Below are 20609 nucleotides of genomic sequence, written 5' to 3'. Positions count from 1 at the left end.
ACCTCCATATTTGGACGCCCGTTATCGTCATAAGGCTATTGCGTAAATTCTGGATAGAATTTCTTAGAAACTATAGGTCTGACGTCACTCCCCCCAGAAATTACAGAGGCTTCACTACTAAATTCTAACTACAAAATATGTGTGAGGCTAAAATTAAATTATTTAAGCGTATTTTGAAAACAACGTCTGTTTTTCGTGGCAGAGTGAATCAAACAGTTTGTGAGAACGAACTGTAAGTAAGGAGCGACTCGGCTCAATTGTAACCAAAACTCTAAAAACGGGATGTTGATATCAATAGATACATCAAAAGAATCAAATTATTATGTTGATTCTAGATATACCAGATCCATCAAGTTTAATGTTACCCATCAAAAGTTATGACCCTGTGGAAATTTGCCTAATTTTTGAAATAGAGGGGAAACTCCCTTAAAATCAAGGAATCTTCATGAAAATTACAGCATCAGATTCAGCGTATCAGAAAAACCTACTGTAGAATTTTCAAGCTCCTATATATAGAAATGTGAAATTTTGCATTTTTTGAAGAAAGATCACGGAAGTGTGTTTATTTTTTGGTTCATATTTTACCATAGGTGTTCTTATCAAAATAATGGTTCTAGAAGGTCGGAAGAGGGTGTATTCGAAAAAAAAAACTAGAAGTTCTTGTGCCCTTCTTAAGTGATCAAAAATTTTTTAAGCCCTTTTTAAGATAGCCATTTTGTTTAGTATAATTGAAAGATCCGATAACTATGTCTTTAAGGTTACAATGACCCCCACAGTCCGTGGGGAGAGGCCTGCAAGCTACAAAATTTGCCCACTGTTTTTCGGTAGCATTTGTTATTGGTAAGTCAACAGATATTTTTTTGAGGGGGGGGGTTAACAAATGGGAAGGCTGTGCCGCCCTGTCGGAAAAACAAAACACTGGATACTCAAGTTCAAAATGTTGATAATCCACAAAAAAGGGGATGCGGAAGTAAAAAGATCACAAAATATTGAAAAAAAGAAGCGCGAAATTCATTTTTCAGGAAAATTTACAAATAATAGAAGACTTGAGAACACTTTTAATGAATATGAGACGATAACAAGTACAGGCCAAAATGAAACGCTGATTATACCAGAAAATAAGAAGACGAAATTTATTGTACGCGTTTTTCCTCGGAAAGTTCGAAAAATTTGTGTAGAATATGATAAACCAAATGTCGGAGTTCAATTCCCATTTGATAATGAAATATTTGTTTCTGCGGTAAAAATAAAGAAGACTAGAAGAGAGAAAAGAGATATTAAACGGAGCTCCAATGAAGTGATGCAGTCAAAGATGGTGGACACTGGAGTCCAAATCAGATTTAACAATGATTTATTATTTTGCGCGAATGACAGAATTGAGAAAAGTAGAGACGAAAAGAGGAATGCAAAAAAGAGACAAAATTTGGAGATTCAGCCTGCAGTGGAGAAAAATAAAAGGTCGGATGGGCTGTGCCTTGATAAAATGTACAATAAGGGGAAAAAGGAGGTCAAAGACCAATGGGGACTAAAAGAAGATAACTACGAAAGAGAGATGAATGACCTAGAACGGGTTGGGGGAAGGTTGAGAGATATTGAATGTTGAGTCGGAGTGTAAAAATTTGGAAATGACTCTGAGATTAGTATCAGCAATTCAAAAGATATGTCGATCCTTTATGAGGGGGAGGAATCCCTTGGGGAAGATCTCCTGCGGGAAGTCACAAAAGATAGCCATTTTCCTCAATGCACAACTGGCGGACAAGTTGTGATCCCTTTACCGAGATTTTGCCTTTCTGATCTGAAGTCCATGGGGGATACTCTCTCCCAGTCACTTCATACTTCACCCAAACCGTTGTCCAGCAACCATATTCGTAGCTGTTATTCTTCATGGGAGTCGACAATTATTTTCGGCAAATTGTATTCAGTGGGAGATGTATCCAAATTTCAATTTCAATTAGCATCAACGTATATTCTTCAGTTAATCCCAGGAGAGGGAAACCAGAAAAAAGCGATTCATGTTTCGCTCAGATTTTTACTTCATTTTCCTAAACCCTTTTCGTTTTCACAGGCCTGTGTATTTTCGGCCTTAGACTATTTGAAATTATGCCAAGGGGCAATTTACTTTTTTTATCGAGATTTGGGGTTGTTTCCACAGATGGAAATTAAGAGGCTAGTGCAGCCAAATTTTTCACGATGGCTGGCATCATCGAATGTGCCAGAAATTGATTCTCTGCTCCTCTCAAATGTAAATCCGTGAGAGCAAGAAAATTTGTTGTTTTTGATTTGTGCTGTGCACAATGAATTCCTACGAATCTTGGAGACTTGGATTTTCAAAAACCAAATGCGCATGTTAGACGATCTAGACCCTGGTGGTCCTACAGTAGAGACGTGTCGAGGACGACGGATCCAGAGCCAAGCAGAGGAAGCACAGGCATTGGTAGAAGAGAAGATACGAGTCTAATGATTTTGAGTTTAGTGTTATGTATTTTATGTCAGAGTTTCCAGCCAATCCAACGGGGATGTGGGCCATTTATCTTAGGAGGGAGGTGTTGGAACACTTGGTCCCAGTTTTTTCTGATAAATATCCCTCCCAGAGTCATTTCTTTGGGCCCCTTCATTATTTTCCTTCCTTTTGTAATAAATATTAATTTTCCTATTATTTTTTTGACGCCATTTTGGGTCCTCTTAACTGCGTACGTGTTTAATAGACCACGAGGAAAAAAGTGCGCAGTTAGGGAGATTGGCCAGTATATTAGTAGTCCTGGGATTGGCTGGAAAGATTCATTTACCACCCCTAATAACCCCCACCACGTGCTGCGGTTAGTGGGCTGGGAGAATTTGTCCTTTTTTCAGTTCAGTTCATTTTATACGTGTGACTTTGAATATAGTAAGAACTTTTTTCTATGTACCTATTTTACTTTTCAGCTTAGGCCGAGACTAAAGGATTAGTTAGACAATCTTGTCGGTAAACATTGGATGTAAATGTGGACACATACCACCCAATCACGTTGGTATAAGGGAACCATTGGAGAAACCGTAAAAACCCCACTAGTTTGGGGCCAGATAGGGACCGTCCCCCTCCAGTAAATGGCATGGCAACTCTTTGCGCCATTTTTGCCTTTAAAGTAGGTGACCCCGCACAAAGAACCTCCAATAGGGGGGAAATTTTGTGCTTGGGGTGGGTTTTTATAGGGAGACTTTTCCTTATGGAGAAAAATTACCGGGGTGAATTCTCCTTAACTTCTCTTTGGCAACTCAATTTCTCATGGGCAGATATCCCGGGGGCTATTTTCAGCGTGTTTTGATTTTCAAGAAAAAATTCCACAGAAGGGGGGATTTCAGGAGTGATCGAGAAAATTTTGATTCTTTTTTAAGTGAACTTATGCTAACAAGAATTTTTCAGGCTGAATCGTCTGCAAGAAATTTTACGGGGGGGGGGAGATATCAGTGTTGGTAGAATTGTCTGGAGGGAATTTTTACGGGGGGGTGTATTTTACGTGGGAGAACATTTTCATGGAGGAGTTTCCCGTGATGAGAGGGGGAATATTTCTTGGTGGGTGAGCCATAATTACCAGCATTATTTGAAAAACGATCAAAAATTAAATAAAAAATTCCCCCCTCCTCAATACCTTGCTCTTCACGCTATTTGGCCGTTTTTCTTAGGAACAGCCACTGAAAAACAGTGGCTGTTAATTTAGAATAGGAAGCTTTTTTATAGTTCTAAAAGCTTTAGAGTAAACAGTAAGGTATTGAGGAGGGAGGCAACCCCTTCATATACAAAATAATTTAAGTTTGTTTTGAGTTTTAATGTTGCTCATTTCTTTCAGTTAAAAATATTTTTTTTTCTATTTAATTAAAAGTTACAGGTCAACATTTTTCCCTCCTTTTTAGCTCAAAGCTGTCAAAGACATAAATTTCAAATAGTAAGCAATTCGCGATTGTTTGATTCATAAGGAGGCAAGGTTTTTTTTTAAAGGTTCCAAAAACTCTCTCCCCCTCCAAAAAACAGTATACGCCCCTATGAGTCCAAGAGTCCAAAGAATCTCCTACTTCACTGCTAAATAATATAAAATAAATAGAAAATAGATCAGCAGTGTTTTATTGTATTTTTACTGTTGACATTACTTTTTCATATGGTAATCTATTTTTAGGAAAAAAAACACCGAAAGTTAATCTACCTGGAGTATACTTTATAATTTTGTCAAGCCACTCACTATGCGGCAGGGAAGTCAAATCGAGCATGATGTCTTAAATCCCAGCAAAAAAAATAATTGGGTCCATGAGACGAAAAAACTCACATCTACATCCTCTTTCGAAACGAATCTCTGTATCCAGTAAAGTAAATGCGGCTCTTACATTTCAAATGTACAAGTCAGAAACCAATATCTGCTTTTGCAGAATAGTTTTGGAGCCATTGAGGCAAACAAATTACAAATATTCAAACACAATACAAACAAAATTTTTTACAACTTTTTGCGAGCGTGAAAGGGCTGAAGCCTCAAACACCCTCTGAAGCAATCCTCTTAACAGTTGCTGTTTTAGGTAAATATTGTAGCTTTCTGTATTTATTGCCTTAAGCGTACATTCACTTTGGGTAGATGGGTGTGCTTATTCAGTTTTTGAAGTCTCAAGACTCTTCTAGACACTTTTGCTGTGACAGAAATTTGACATTTAACTTTCTTCAAAACTTTTCAGTCAAAACCTGGAACTTCAGGGCAGAAAACCTTCTAATGTACGGCTAGTGGACACGTTCCTGATCACATGGGGTGAATAAATACAGTATACTGTTAGATTTACAAGCTGAACTGAATCAGTATGTGCTACGTAGCTTATTGAAAAATCGAGAAAATCAAGCGCACATTGAAGATATCAGAGAATGCTAACACACTTCTTGTGTGTGTTTGCCTTTTTTTTGGTAGGACTGTAAAATCCCTTTTTGTGTAAGAAATCCCTCAAATTTCTCTGACTTTTACCATGCTTTAAAGTCAAAATACACAACTTTTTTTGACACATCAATTAACATTCAAACGTTTTTTTTTTGACACATGAATCTCTTTATTCTTATGATTAAACTATACTTATACTCTTGATAAAAGATCTCTCAACGATAATTGATACAAGATATCGCATAGACAATTATCAGGTCAACTCATTAAGTGGGCTTCAATCAATTAATATAACCAACTATATTGATTAGTTGTATATTATGTTTGCTAAAAAACATACCATTTGAGAAGTTAATACATCTTTTACAGCTGTCCAAACGACAGACCTTACATCTATAGGAGGAGTATTCGAATAGATAATTAACAAGATTGAAGTTTAATTGTGGGACCATGTGTCTTAAATGGAGGTTCGCTGGTTCAAACCTGCCTCTTTCAAGGGAAGTGTCGCTTTAAAAGGTAAAATGATAAAAGCAACTGTAAAATTTTTCAATTGCCAGTTCTTAAAAGGAAAATAATCTGTCACTGTAGTAGGGCACTGAGAGATTAACCTGTTCTTGCAAAATTGTTGAAAAATCTCCCAAAACAAAATTTAGCCGATATTTCGGAGCAAAAACAGGTAGAAAGACAGAGAAAGATACGGATAAAAAGACAGAGATGAAATCAGACAGAGACAGGAACAAAAATACCTTCGTTTATTGCGAGCCCAACTGAAAGTATAAAGTTTTCTTCTCCTGAAAAAGAAATAATAAAACTAACCTGCTCTTTTTAGGAAGCCGAAAAGACATAAAAGAACAAATCAAACATTGTTTTGACGTTTTTCCCATGGATCTTTCAATAGATTTTCCAGCATATATCAAGAAATAACTTTTTTGCTTTTTAACGTTATTTAAAATGAAAAACCATAATTTGATGCCCTATTTGTCTCTTCCAAACCAAAAAGATGTGGTTCCAGGAGGGTTAGGGGGTTTGACCCCTCCCGGTAAAATGTTTGTCCAACTCCTAAAAACGTAACAAAATAAACATAAACAAATTTTTTATATCGTTTTTTAGAGGTTTTTTGTAGCTCCCCACTTCCAAAAAATCCTTTTGTAAGCCCTCTTCCCCTCCCCCACCGATAAATTTTAAATATGATCCTGGTACTAGATTTCAATTTTTCTGTTTAGAATCAAACAGATGTGGTAAAGCTTTCTAATGTAGTCAATTATTAATTTTGTAAAAAAATATTAAGATGCAAATACAAAGTTTCGAAATAATACTTTTTATTCATATAAGGAATATATCCAGCCAGGTTTTGCTTAACTAGAACTCGAGAAATCACCACTTCTTAGCTCTTGCGTTGGTTGGTAAAAGGAAGGTGTGGTTGATAAAAAGTATAAAAAATACATTTTATGGGAAGGGGTAGACGGAGACTGACTTTATGCCGGACTGACTTCTGGTCCGTTGTTTTTAGAAATACCTTGGAATCTTGTCGGATCATTGTAAGTGTCTAAGTATTCTATTATATGTTATTGTAGTTTTCCGAGACTTGTAGTCTACTTGGGACAGCCAGTCCCAGTGAAAATATATATCTAGTATTATTATAAGTTAATTGAATAAAAGTATTGCATTATAGCCAACCTCTCTACAATCTACCTTTAGTCCCTCGAAGATACCCAGCTGGTTCGCCTCATTGGTTTGGTCATAGCCTAGGGCACGCTACCAAAGTTTAATTACCTTAGGGCCAGAGTTTACCTCCCCTATAAAGGGAGAAATAAAGGCATCTACAACAACATCACTCAAATCCATAAAATACACTTTACAACAACTGTTGGCATTGCAGAAAAACTGTATCGAGGAGACTAAATAAGGTTGAAAAATAATAATAAAAAAATCGAAATGACCTTATCAGAAGAGGTAAGCAAATTGACTTCTTTTTTAGTGGCGCTCAAATTAGCAAAACTTCGGGCAGCTTTGCTCGAACTTTGGCTATTAGAAATAGATTTGTATCCCCTAAAAGGTTTGGGTACAATAGATAAAATGGAAAAAAAGGCTCAATCAAAAATTGAAAAATTGAATAAAAATTCAGTATCTAGTTTTTAGCAAGTAGAAGTAAGTGTATAATTAGTAGTTTTCTTAGTGTTAGTAATAAATACAATGCAATAGTGCCTTTCCTGAAGCCCTTGCTGATTCCAGGTGGGAATTAAAGGTCAAGCTAAGCTTGTATACCTCCATGGTAGCGATGGTAGTTACAGGCAATGAGGCTTGATCTTCCGTCCCTGGGCAGCAGAGGAAATCCGTCAGCGCACCTCAAAGCGGTGGAAGGGTGTAAACACCACTGAGCTCCACGCCAAGCGATTTGGTGGCCAACGCGCTCCGGGTGACCCGCAAGACTAGGGACCTTGCGGTCAACTCTCATTCCCAAGAAACATCGATGGATCTGAGACCTAGAAGAAAAGTTGTAATGGCTACGGCGTCCCCGGCAAGCGACGCGGCCCCCGTATTGGCGCGGGTGTCGAGAAGTAAACAAGCCAACCATACTACGGCATTCCCGGCAGGCGACGCGACTTCAAATATGGCGGCGAAGTCGAAAAATCCTTTTCATGCCATAAATCTAGGAAAACCTACTACAGTCAATAAACAGGCAAAATCTAGAATAAATGTGGGATGCTGGAGTGTAAGATCCGTCAAACAAGAAGCCACGAAATTTTTTCTTGTCCATGAGATTGAGAAGTACAACATAGACATACTTTGCATATCTGAGACCAGAATTTCAGGTTCTGGCTCCATAGTTATTACAGCTCCTGAAACGCTACATCAATTCCATTTTTTCTACTCCGGAGTAGAGGAAAATTCGGGACTCCACGGAGTTGGTTTCATCATGAACCAAAGAACCAGAAATGCTCTCCTAGAATGGGAACCAGTCTCCTGTAGACTTGCCAGAAACAGACTAAAAGGAAACCCCGCAGATGTGTCGATAATTTCTACCTATGCTCCCACCCGTGACGCTGCTGATACGACCAAGGATGATTTCTATGGCGAGCTACAGCAGCTGTCTTCTTCTGTTGCCGCACATGATTACTTGATTGTTGCTGGAGACTTCAACGCAAGAGTTGGTCCCTCTGACCAAACCACAAGACAAGTCCTGGGAAAATTTGGACAAGGTCACAGATGCGAGAATGGGCGAAGGTTGTTAAACTACGCCTTGATGAACCACCTTGTTGTCACCAATACCATATTTCAGCACAAACCTAGCCACCTTTTAACTTGGCATTCAAATGATGGTGTCACTAAGGCTCAAATAGACTTCATTCTCGTACGCCAGCGCTGGAGAAGCTCCGTACAGGACTCTCGCTCTTACAACGGCGCGGACACAGGCTCGCAGTCTGGGTCTTACCACAGGATTGTTGCTGCAAAAATTTTGCTACGTCTTGCAACTCGGAGGAAAAACCAACCCAAGGCCGGATTCGACATCGGTAAGCTCCAAGACAAAGAAGTTCGGCAGGCCCTCAATTTGGAACTGACTTACCGATTTGACGCCCTCAGTTCTTATTAAAACCCACCCCCCGAGAAGAGATGGGAGACCTTTAAAACAGTGATGACAGCGACTGCTGATGAGATCCTCGGCCGAGCAAAAATCAAACGACAGCACTGGATTACCGCTAGGACCCTGTCAATAGTCGGTGAGCGAAGACAAAAGATGAGCAGCCCTAAAGAAGAAACAAAAGAGCTGCGCAGACAGGTAAAACGCTCTGTCCGTCTGGACCGCCGCCAAATGTGGGAAGATGCTACCGTGTCGTTAAAGAAAGCAGCATGCTCACATGATACCCGCAAGCTTTACCAGATCCTGAAAGAGTCCGTTGGTAAGAAAGCTGCTGTCTCAGAAATAGTCAAAGACAGATCAGGAAAAATCATCAGTTGTCAGAAGGAGCGCTTAGCAAGATGGAAGGATCACTTTCAGATCCTCCTAAATCCATCCCCATCATCCACCCCTGATGCTTTCCCACCTGCCGTTTCTAAAGAACCCTACGACGTCGAGCTGGAAACACCGACCAGAGCCGAAATACTAAAAGTGATCAAGACCCTGAAGAACCACAAAGCCCCAGGTGAAGACGGCCTCCCCCCGGAAGTGTACAAACAATGCCCTGAGGTCACTGCTGAACAGCTCCATGGCATTCTTGAATAAGTGTGGAGGACCAATTCTTTCCAAAAAGATTGGAAGACATCAGTCATTCTCCCTTTCTATAAGAAAGGAGATAAAACCGAATGCAAAAATTACCGCGGAATAAGTCTTATAGACATTGCGGTCAAAATATTCGGGATTATACTCTTGAACCGCTTCAAAGGGGCAAGGGAGGAAAGAACCCGAGAAAATCAAGCCGCCTTTCGGCCAGGTAGAGGCTGTAATGATAATATCTTCGTTTTTCGCCTCATTATCCAGCAGTTTGAAAGGTACAATCTACCCCTGATCTTGATGTTCCTGGACTTCATTGCCACCTTCGACTCTGTCACTCGCCAGAAACTTTGGAAGATCCTAGAGAATGACAGAATGCCGCTGAAGTTTGTTGAACTGATGGAGGCATACTATGACGCGTCAGTGAGCCGAGTTAGAGTCTATGGCGAAGAAACTGAAGAATTCCTGGTTGAGTTCGGAGTAAAACAAGGGTGTGTCCTCTCTCCGACTCTGTTCAATTATTGCGTCGATTGGGTGCTTGAAAATGCACTGTCGTCCTATCCAGGAGTTCAGATCGGACAGAATCTCTCACTGACTGACCTCGATTATGCGGATGATGTTGGCCTCCTGTCAGAACCCGTAGAAGCTCAAAACATGCTTGACAACGTGGTGGCCTGGGCAGACCGGATCGGCTTGAAAGTCAGCACAGAGAAAACGAAATTCATGGCTATTAACCACGACACAGGACCATTCACACTAACTGTCAATCAAGTTCAACTGGAAAAAGTCAACTGTTTCACATACTTAGGCTCCCAAATATGTATTGACGGATCTTCAGACGCTGATATCCAACAGAGAATACAGAAAATGCAGACAGTCTTTGCCTCCCTTCGGAAACCCTTATGGAATCGCCGCGAAGTCAGTGTCCGAACAATAGTGCGAATCTACATGGCACTAGTCCGCACCGTTCTCCTTTACGGATGCGAAACATGGTTGGTAAAACTACAGCATGAGAATACACTGAAGGTGTTTGAGCATATCTGTCTGCGAAGAATTCTCAGAATACAGCTGCGTGACCGTATCTCCAGCACGGATCTACGTCAAATGTGCAATATTCAGAGAGATGTTGCGCTCACTATTAAAGAACGCCGTTTGAAATGGTTGGGCCATGTTTTACGGAAGCCGCCAGAATACTTGCCTCGCCAAATACTTCTAGTCGAGCCTATTAGCTCCTGGAAGAGACGCCAAGGAGGACAGAGGAAAAACTGTTGGAACCTGGCCAAATCAGACCTTGAACCTATCGGGGGATTCAGAAAGTTCGGACACAGATGGTCAACTCAGTGGCTTACTTTTGCAGAGCAGCTGGCAGAAGATCGCTCAACATGGTCCAAGAAGGTCTCCAAGATCATCGATGCCGGGCGAGGTGGAAACGCCTGATTCCTGCCACAAGTAAGTAAGTAAGTAAGTAATAGTGCCGTATATCACTAAATAATAAAGTATTTGTACCGCGAATCAAAAGAATAAAATAAAAGATAATACGTAAAGAAAAATCTAACTGGACCGATGAAACGTTGGTAGAAACAGAAGAATTTTAGGCATAATAGCTGGAAATAGGGTCCTAATGCAGCCTTACTACAGTTACAGGCTAGATACTTATTGTTAAAGGATAACACTGCTACAATTTTGCAAAGGAAGCACATAAATTGTGGTCCGAACAATTATAGGTTAGAAGCTGCCATTTCCAAGTGTTTTTACGGTAGAGACGCTTCAAAAATATGGTATTTTACGACGTAGTAAGCATTAGAATTACATTTGTTAAAGCTAACCCGAATACTATGTTAGTTTTGTAGTTTCGCAGGCAAAGGGAAGGAAAAGCTAATATTGATAATTCTGGTCCGCTCTTACGGTTATTCAATGACGAATCATCCTCAAGTCTAGTCTGATTATAAATCAGTAGAGTTTAGTCGAATATCAGGTAGAGTGTATATCAGATAAAACACGATCTGATAGTAGAAATCAAATAGTGAAGCCAATAGTCCCTTATATTCAAATTAGCCTACACGAAGATTGTATCTAGCAACTAAAAAAACATTATTACGGAAACAATTATACAGGACGTTACATTATATATTACAGTAATTAATGTTCAAATTCCTAACTTTATACGGGTTAAGGTAAACTTAATACACACTATATACTTAGAATCACCATTCAAAGGCGATTATTTTGATATGTATATTGAAAAAATTATTTGGGGGGTAATTTAAAAAAAAACGAAGGAGATTAGTCTACTGAAATCATTGGAAGCTTGAAAATTTGGAGTTGAGCTCAATCACTGCTGGTCTCATGTTGTTAAGGACATGCAATGCATCTACTGACCTTTGACTCTCTGAGGTGACAACTCCAGTCGAATTGGAAAAAAGGTTGTTTTAAAAGAAATTTAAAAATAATATTAATAAGAAAACAGGAAGAGTTTACATTAAGTGCACTACATGTATAAGCTAGCTGTAATCTTGTCATAATTAGTTATAGTCTAATATATTAATTTTCGTTATTGGTTACAAAAGATAAAAAGGGGAAAAAAATTTGAAGATATAAATTAAGCGCTATAAAGATTTAAGCGAAACTTAGAATAAGCTTAGAAAGCAAAAAAAGTGCTAAGTAAAAGAAACGAAAAGCGATATAAAAATAAATTATAACCTAAAAACTTACCAGGAGGTAAAAGCCAACGACAAATCCATTAAAAATAACCAATAATTCTCATCATCACAAGCAAACCACAGTAGTTCAAGGTAATAATTTTAACTCTAGTGATGTATTGGATCTGAGAAAACCAATTGGCACAGGAGATCCCTAGTTTAAACAATTGGCTTTCACCTGTGCCAAACCAAACACCCAAATCCCAAGCTTTTGAACCCTAACAGAAACTAAACGTATCCACTTTTTCTTTGAAAATAAAATATAACATTACACAACAAAAAAATTTGCAGTAATGAACAGAAATTCATTCATACAACGTTCCCAGAATTAAGCCTATCAATAAGCCACAGATAGTGGAAATCGCATTCAAAGCTATGTAGCCTTGCAAAGAGAATTGTTGTCTCTCTTTGGCAAAGAAAATAAGATCGTAATTAAAACTAAAATAAAATCTTTAACCAGTATGTCGTAAAAATTGAATTTTTATGAAGAAATGAAAACTAGCAAATGCGGGGCAAAACTTAATTAAAAATTTGCTAAAAATCAGCTGAAAAAAATACTGTACTTTTCTAACACAAACACTTTTGGACAGAGAAATTTAAATAATGTAAAAAAAAATACAAGTTGCGAAATTAGAGCCCCCCCCCACCTCTTAAAAATAAGGATATAATGAATTTCATCATAGAAGGGCAATCAGCATAAAAACTTGTTAAGGTTATTGGAAAAAACCTGAAATACATAAATATAGGCTTACAAAAACGACCTATTTTACTGAAAAAGCGGAAAAAGACTTGAAAAACCCTTAGGCTTCATTGAAGTAAATAATAAAACAAAGTGGAGGGTTCAAGTTCAAAATATAGCCAGACAAAATTAAAGGAGAAGAAACTGAATGGAGTCAGTTAAACTCTGTTATACGCACATATTGAACTGACCGAACGAGACTAGTATGAAAATTGTACTAAATAGGTACAAAATAAGTAGCATTAATACTACGGAGCCACCGTTACAGTGGTTAACTCTTTTCCGAGATTAATAGAAATATTGGAGAAATGTTCCAAGTAGACAGGAAAAAATTTTGCTCTTTTATGTGGGAGTCGTTTTCGAAAAAAAATGACTAGCATGGCATAGAAAAATTAAAAGTAAGGCACATAATAGCCGTAAGAACCTAAGTTGAAGTCAAAACATAAGACAAAACCACTAAAAGTTGGGAAGTTAAAGTGAAAATAGTCATTGTCACTTGTATGTCTAAAAATAAATTACTGTGTGCCCTAAAGGCACGGCATTTTTCTGCAGAAGGGCCGCTTTTCTGATAAAAGAATAGCCAAAGAGAAAACTGTGGCCACAAATCAAAAAAGTGTGGCAATACAATACCATATAATAAATTATTGTGTGCAGGTTTATAATAGTCCTTTTAGCTGCAGCTGATGACAAGAGAACTTAGAAACGTTATAGGAGCTACCAGAAGGCAGGCCTAGTAAGCAAACCTTCAGGGTGCCGGCAAGAGTCAATTGATAATGGCATAAGAGGTATAAGGTGAACAGCAAAAATTTTTAGCTTATCAGATCTAAGCTGTAAATGAAGCCTTATCTCAAAAGGATATTAAAGCTGAAAAAAGAGAGATTACAGAGAAAAACGTTATAAAGCTGTCTCAAGTACCAAAAAAAAAATTCGAAAAGATTTAAAAAGCTCAAAAGTTTGAATAAACAATCAGGCATATAGTAAGCTAATGACGGTTAATGACACAAGGGATTCGAAATAGAACCAAAGTTGTAAAACAAAGATAAGAAAATGTATATAGTCGTATATGGAAAAGTTACACAGCTGTATTAATGTAATTGGGAAAATATATACAGTTACAAATGTATTTTGAAAACTTTTATAAATATAGAATTGTTATCATATGCAAAAAAAAAATTGTAAATATGTAAACTTTAATAGTGAAATCATGTTATATGAACTATTGCCAAGCCCTTATATAGAGGCTAATCAGACTTATCAGATAAAAGTCTTGACGGACTGATTTAAAAGTTGTAAAAAGAACAAATATTGCAGTGATTAAATCAACTATTAGGGTACATAATTATTATTTGTTTTTAACAATTAAGCTATGTATCAACATAACTTCTGTTAATATATATATATATTATATATATATATATATATATATATATATATATATATATATATATATATATATATATATATATATATATATATATATATATATATATATATATATATATGTGTGTGTGTATGTATATATGTATGTATATATATATGTATATGTATATATATGTATATATAACCTAAACGATCCATGTAAATATAGTGAATTAATATGTTGAGTATTTGTGTTTTTTTATTTTTATATCATTCAAGAAGTATTCTAGATTAATACTTCATAAGCAATTAACAAAACAATAATTGGAATTAATTCCAATGCTAGTTTATACCGTGTTTTACTTTTTTTTAAATGCTTTAGGTTTAAACCATTAGTTAAAAATCCTATCTAGTTTCGCGAATAAAAACGATACTTGTGTAAGTTATTACCCATTGCTTGTATATATATGCTCTGTTTTAATTTACTTTAAGTTTTAAGTAGTGATTTAATGTTATATGTAAATGTTTGACTTCGAGTCAACGTATATATATTTTTATTGTGAAACACTCCGTTAATTATTAAGTTCGTAAAGAATAATCCAACAAGAAACAAAACGTTTCGATTTAAGCAAAATATTATTTTTGGAGTAATTAAAAGAGGGAAAAGTAATGAAAAGTAGTTAAAATTTACAAAATTGAGTGTTTCTTTCTACTATATATGTAAAACCTTATGCTTTATATGTATTCTAATGTGAATATTTATTTTAGATACAGCCTTTGCTAATTTTTTTTTGGAAATCAAATTTTTCGTAACATCCTTTCGGATCCAGTTTATTCAATCATTTTTTGACGCACTTATGGAAAGTAAAAAATTTTGAAATCAGTTCAAATGTATCCTGATACTATCATCTTATGCCATCAGAAACCAAACCATATCTGATAAACTGATATTTTGGAAACTATAGCAGTATTACAGACTTTACTACAAGTTCATCAGAAAGTGATACAAAATCAGAACTGAATTTAGGCCTAGAAATTCCGCTAAATAGTCTCAAAGGCTTTTAGTATTTAATTATATAAAAATGCTTTTGCTGTAAAAATAGATGAAAATTTTAAACCTAGAATTGCTATGTGTAATCTATCCAATGCATTTCTATACCCGGAGAGTAAAAGGTATATCAATAATATCACGGATATTAATTAAATTATTAATGGGATTTAAATTTAAACTCCAATAATTCATAAACTTTTCTAATATAACTTGAAATCTAATTTAAGCAGAACCAATAATATAATGCTTAAGCTGCTTGGGGTCAAATTAAAACAGAAGATGCATATGAAGAAGGGTAAAAAGAGTATTTTTCAGTCCTAGAGACAGAGAAAAAGAGAAACAAGGATGAATTTCAAATTGAAATCCTTCGAAAAAAAAAGAAGAAAAACATGGCCTATATTGGAGCAGAAACCTGACCCTAAGAAAACCCATTGAGGGTATATGCACATAATGACCCAAAGATGTCAGCATAATAGCTGTAAACAAAATTAAGCTGTTTTAAAAGTAAAATATTGAGAATTGGGACAAATCTTCTTTAAATGGGGAGTATTGTGGTAAAGCTTTCTAATTTAGTTAATTATTAATTTAGTAAAAATATATTAAGACGCAAATACAAAGTTTAGAAATACCACGTTTTTTGTGTTTATTGATGCTTCAATAAGAAGAAAGAGAAACTGAACCCTGAGAACTAGATATTAGACTGTAGACCTAGTAAATTGAACAACGCTAGTGATGGAAATCCAATAAAAGAACGGGAAATCCAGCAACCAAGATGGAAATCCAATAAGGATGTTAAAATCCAACATGTTGTTTTGTCAACAAACTGAAAATTCAATCCGGGTATGGGAATTCAACATTTTTGTTATTGAACAAATCGGAAATTCAATAATGACCAAGGAATTTCAAAATGGTGTCCAATATTCCATTTCAGTTGTTAAAATTCCAATTTTGGTGTTGATAAGCATTACAAACAATTTTTGTTGAATCTCAAAGGATTTATTTTACAGTGTGGGCTATTGGGCTAGCAGAAATCATAAAACTGATATTTAATGACTCATTTGAAAGCTATTGCTCGTATATACGTGTTTTTTTTTTTATTTTACATTCGTAAGTGTGATATAGAACTGAAAACAAAACTTATGGTTCTACTTCTTAAGTGGAAATGCTCTGAAGTACAAGACAGGTATCATTGTAATAGTTATGCTCCAGAACCCTTAACTGGAGTTTCACAAGAACCCCTCCCGTAAACTCCCCTCCCAGCCCCCTTAGTAAGTTACATAAAAGGTCTGCTCATCACTAAGCTACTGAAACATTAGCAGGCTACCACACCGTCGTAGATAGATGTTTAATGGCTCAATTATAAGCTATTGCTTATCTTTACTAGACTTTTAAAAACTCTACCATCAATTAGATTTCACATATTTTTATGTGACAGGTTTCTGAGGAGAATTTGTACTGAACTCTTTGTCATGGTTAAAGCATTAGCTGCTTAAAAAAGGCTCATTTGATGGGAAATTTTAAGGGCTAGTGCCCTTTTTACTAGTTGAAAGGGATTGGACTGTAACTAGCCCCCCTGTCACGCCACACTTTTCATAGGCAGCGTGCTAGCGTTGCCTCATTATAAAACGACGTGGGCACAATGTGTTGTTTTTTGTTTTGTTTTTCCTCCATACCCTGGCACTTCTTATCGAAGGAGTCGTCGTATAAACTTCGAAAAGGTCTAACTCGATTGGAAATTGGAGTGGCTAGTGTCCTTTTTAATAGTCAAAAGTGATTGAAGGGCAACTAGCTCCCCCCCCCCACGCCCATTATTCCTCCAAACATGTCCAATGAAAATTTTGAGATAGCCATTTTGTTCAGCGTAGGTGATTTCCAGATAGAAAATATGTTTTTGAGGAGGACACTCCCCCACAACCCGCAGGGCAAGGGTTTTAAGTTATGCCCTGGGGGCATTTAAGGTTTTTATAGAAGGTGTTGTCGTAGAAACTTCAAAACAGGCTATTTAGATTATAAATTCAAAGGGATAGTAACCTTTTTAATAGTCGAAAGTGATTGGAGGGCAACTAGGCCCCCCCCCCCCTCCCACGCAGATCATTCCCCCAAACACGTCCAATCAAAATTTTGAGATAGCCATTTTGTTCAGCGTAGTCGATTTCCAGATCGAAAAAATGTTTTAGAGGAGGACACTCCCACACAACCCTCAGGGCAAGGGTTTTGAGTAATGCTCTAGGGGCATGTAATGTTTTCATAGAAGGCGTTGTCGTAGAAACTTCAAAAAAGCTCATTCGGTTGGAAATTCAACGGGCTTGTGGCCTTTTTAATAGTTGAAAGCGATTGGAGGGAAACTAGTCCCCCCCCCTCGCATACGCCCATTATTCCCCCAAACATCCAATCAAAATTTTGAGATAGCCATTTTGTTCAGAGTAGTTGATTTACACATAGAAAATATGTTTTTTGGGGAGCACAGTTCCCAACCGCCATCAGGGCAAGGCTTTTAACAGATACCCTGGGGACTTATAAGGCTTTTATAAAGCGTTCTGTTGTAGAAAATTCACAACAGGCTCCTTCGATTTGAACTTCAAAGGGCTAGCGACCTTTCTAAGAATCGAAAATCATTGGAGGGCAATTAGCCCCCCCCACGCCCATCATTCCCCCAAACACATCCGATTAAAATTTTGAGATAGCCATTTTGTTCAGCGTAGTTGATTTTCAGATAGAAAATCCGTTTTTGAGGAGGACACTCCCCAACAACCCTCGGGGCAAGGGTTTTAACTTATATCCTGGGGTATATATATATTTATTTATGCCCGCTTACAATGGAGAAATGGAGAAAAAAAAAGCGGAGTACAAAATGAAACAAAAAAAGAAGAAAAATATGTTCAACACTAAAAATTAAATACAGGTATTTCATTCACTGAAACAGTTGAGTCAGCGGTGAGTCGTAGAGTTTACTGAGGATCGTCTTGAGGCTCTCCGTTCTAGATCAATCACCTTGGTTGATGGATCAAGGATTCCATATATGGATGAGATCTCCGTGTTAGAAAATCTTAGTGGAAGTCCCAGCAAAAATTTTGCAAATCTGTAGTATGTGGTTCGTATTTTTCGACGCTCGGCGAGGGACAACATTTCCCACAAGGGTGATATATACCAGATGGCAAGAGAGACGACGGCGTTGAATAGTTTCGACTTAATAAATCGATTAAATGACCACTTGCATTTGACAGCTTTTTCATATGCTGAGCGGATAGATTTACAGACTGACTCAGTCAACAAGCCTCTAGTTGACCTAGACGTCTGGCCATACGTGATACCAAGGTAATTTAGGGACTGGGACTGATGGATTCTGATACCGTCCAGGACAAGATTCGAATTGGTTGAGTTAGTGCGGCGAAAAACGATAAATTCCGTTTTCTCTAAGTTGAATCGTAGTCCTATTCTTCTGTATAGGGTCACTAAGAGACGAAGATTCTCTTGTAGTCCCCTTAGCGTGCTGCTTAGGAGCAACGAGTCATCTGCATAAGAAATGAAACTTAGATCCAAGCCCTCCAAAAAGAAGGTCCCACGAACGAATCTAGTTCCAGAGTAAATCGCAGAATTAAATATGATAGGGCTTAGAGCAGATCCTTGCCGAACTCCTTTGAAGAGCTGAATGGGTTCAGAAAGCTTTTGCTTGTGGTGACCGGTGATTTTTTACCATCCCAAAGCTAGACGAATATGTGTGTGGGAGTACCAGTCATGGAGAACAAGGACAGTGCGGGGGTCGACTCCTGAATCTAAGAGGCACCACAGTGCCTGCGATTGGACGACAGAATCGAACGCAGCAGAAATGTCGACACTGCAGGCAAAGAGTGGCTCTTTAACTAAAGATGTAGACCTCATTATTCTTCTTAGTAGCCGATGGGCGTGTCCACAGCCCAACCCATTTCTGAATCCAAGTTGTTTGTCTCCCATTAGAGCGTGTGACGTAATATGGGGCAGCAGTACCTTCTCAAATACTTTGCTGATAACCGATGAAACTGAGATTGGTCTGTAGCTTTTACAAAGCAAGGGATCTCGATTCTTTTTCAGAATATTGGATGTGCGGCAACCATGAAAGTTGGCAGGTGTGAGTCCCTGCTCGATGCTCATTTGGAATAGTAAGGCTAAGTACTCATGTAAACGTTCTGTGCCGTGCTGTAAGTGCCTCGGAGTGATCCCATCGAGCCCTGGAGACTTGTTCTTTTTCAATTTTCTCACATTTATCTCAATATGCCATTTAGAAACAATGACATCAGTGCGGCGGAGTTTTGCGCTGATTAATTGCCTATCTAACGTAGATTTATATATGGAGTCCATCTCGTTGGGTGGTGGCGCAAACACGTCCTTGTAATGGTTTACCCAACTTTCATCGGGACTGGGACTTTGCACATTAGCGTCGGCCCTGTTAGATTGGAATCGCTTCCATAAGATGTTTGGGTCACTCCTGCAATCACAAGACAACTTCTCCACTTGCTGGACTTGCATATTCTCGACAGTACGTTTGAATTCTTTTTTGGCATGTCGAAAGCACTGAAAAACTACTCCAGAGCGGGGTTTGTCGCAGTCCTTCCACAAGTCATACCAGAACTTGGATCTCGTCTTGGCAAACTTGACATTTGGGTTATCCCATCCCTTTTTGCGAGTGTTGGGGTACACTTTTGCCACTGGAACAGCGGCAGATTCCGCAAGCTTCATCGAATGAATAATTTCGGAGCAAAAGATGTTCAGGGCTAGTCTGTCTTCATTTTGGCCATGAGTAAGCAGGTGGAACGGTACTTTGATTTTAGCAAGAGTTGAGTCAAGAATATCTTCGTACTGATCTATCCTTTGCCATTCACTCTTGACCATGACCATTCACTCTTAAACCATGATCGCCCGGGGCACCGCTTGTAGATGGAGAATGGTACCATTAAGCTAATCCCAAAGTGATCGCTACAATTGTGTTCCAAGTCAACAATGGCTTTAATCCCGGTCGGAAGTAGGAAATTTACGAAAAAGTGATCGATATCTGATGTAGCCAGGGATGCGCTGTGGACAAACGTGAAGGACTGGGATTTTGGAACCGGGGCCATAGCTTCTGGGAGACACCCCCTTAATATGGTGAAAAAACGATCATCATCCAGAAGCTGACAGTTGAAGTCCCCACAGATAATAATTTTTTCTGACTTGTATTGTTCGGCCAACCTCCCGAGTCTCGCACAAGCCTTCGTGTAACGCCTTTCTGAGAGGACATCACGATAATTTGTGGGGAGGTACACTGATACGACTATAAAGCCATTTGGACCAGGAACTCTGATCGCAGAAAAATAATCGCATGAATCAATTAGCGTGCATTGCAAATTGGAGTCTGCAATGATCAAGATTCCACCACTCGGCCTTCTAACTGAGCTGTTGCGGATAGCAGGCTGTAAAAAATAGTCCTTTCCTGGAAATCCGTCCAGGATTGCTGAATGATCGGCTGTTACCAAATGTTCCTGAATGCATATTATGCTATGCTTGGTTACTAGATCACTTTAAAACAGACAGCTTGTGTGGAGCGTGCCCATATAAATTTCTGATATAAAGCGAAATAGTTGCATTCATTGCTTATGTTTGTTTGAGCTAGCCTCCAATTGTCTTTTATAAACTGGGCATTGCGAGCTATAACATG

Source organism: Artemia sp. Qi Xiang Cuo, chromosome 12, assembly GCF_049724085.1.
Source record: "Artemia sp. Qi Xiang Cuo chromosome 12, ASM4972408v1, whole genome shotgun sequence".
Taxonomy (NCBI): domain Eukaryota; kingdom Metazoa; phylum Arthropoda; class Branchiopoda; order Anostraca; family Artemiidae; genus Artemia; species Artemia sp. Qi Xiang Cuo.
This window is presented reverse-complemented; position numbering follows the sequence as displayed.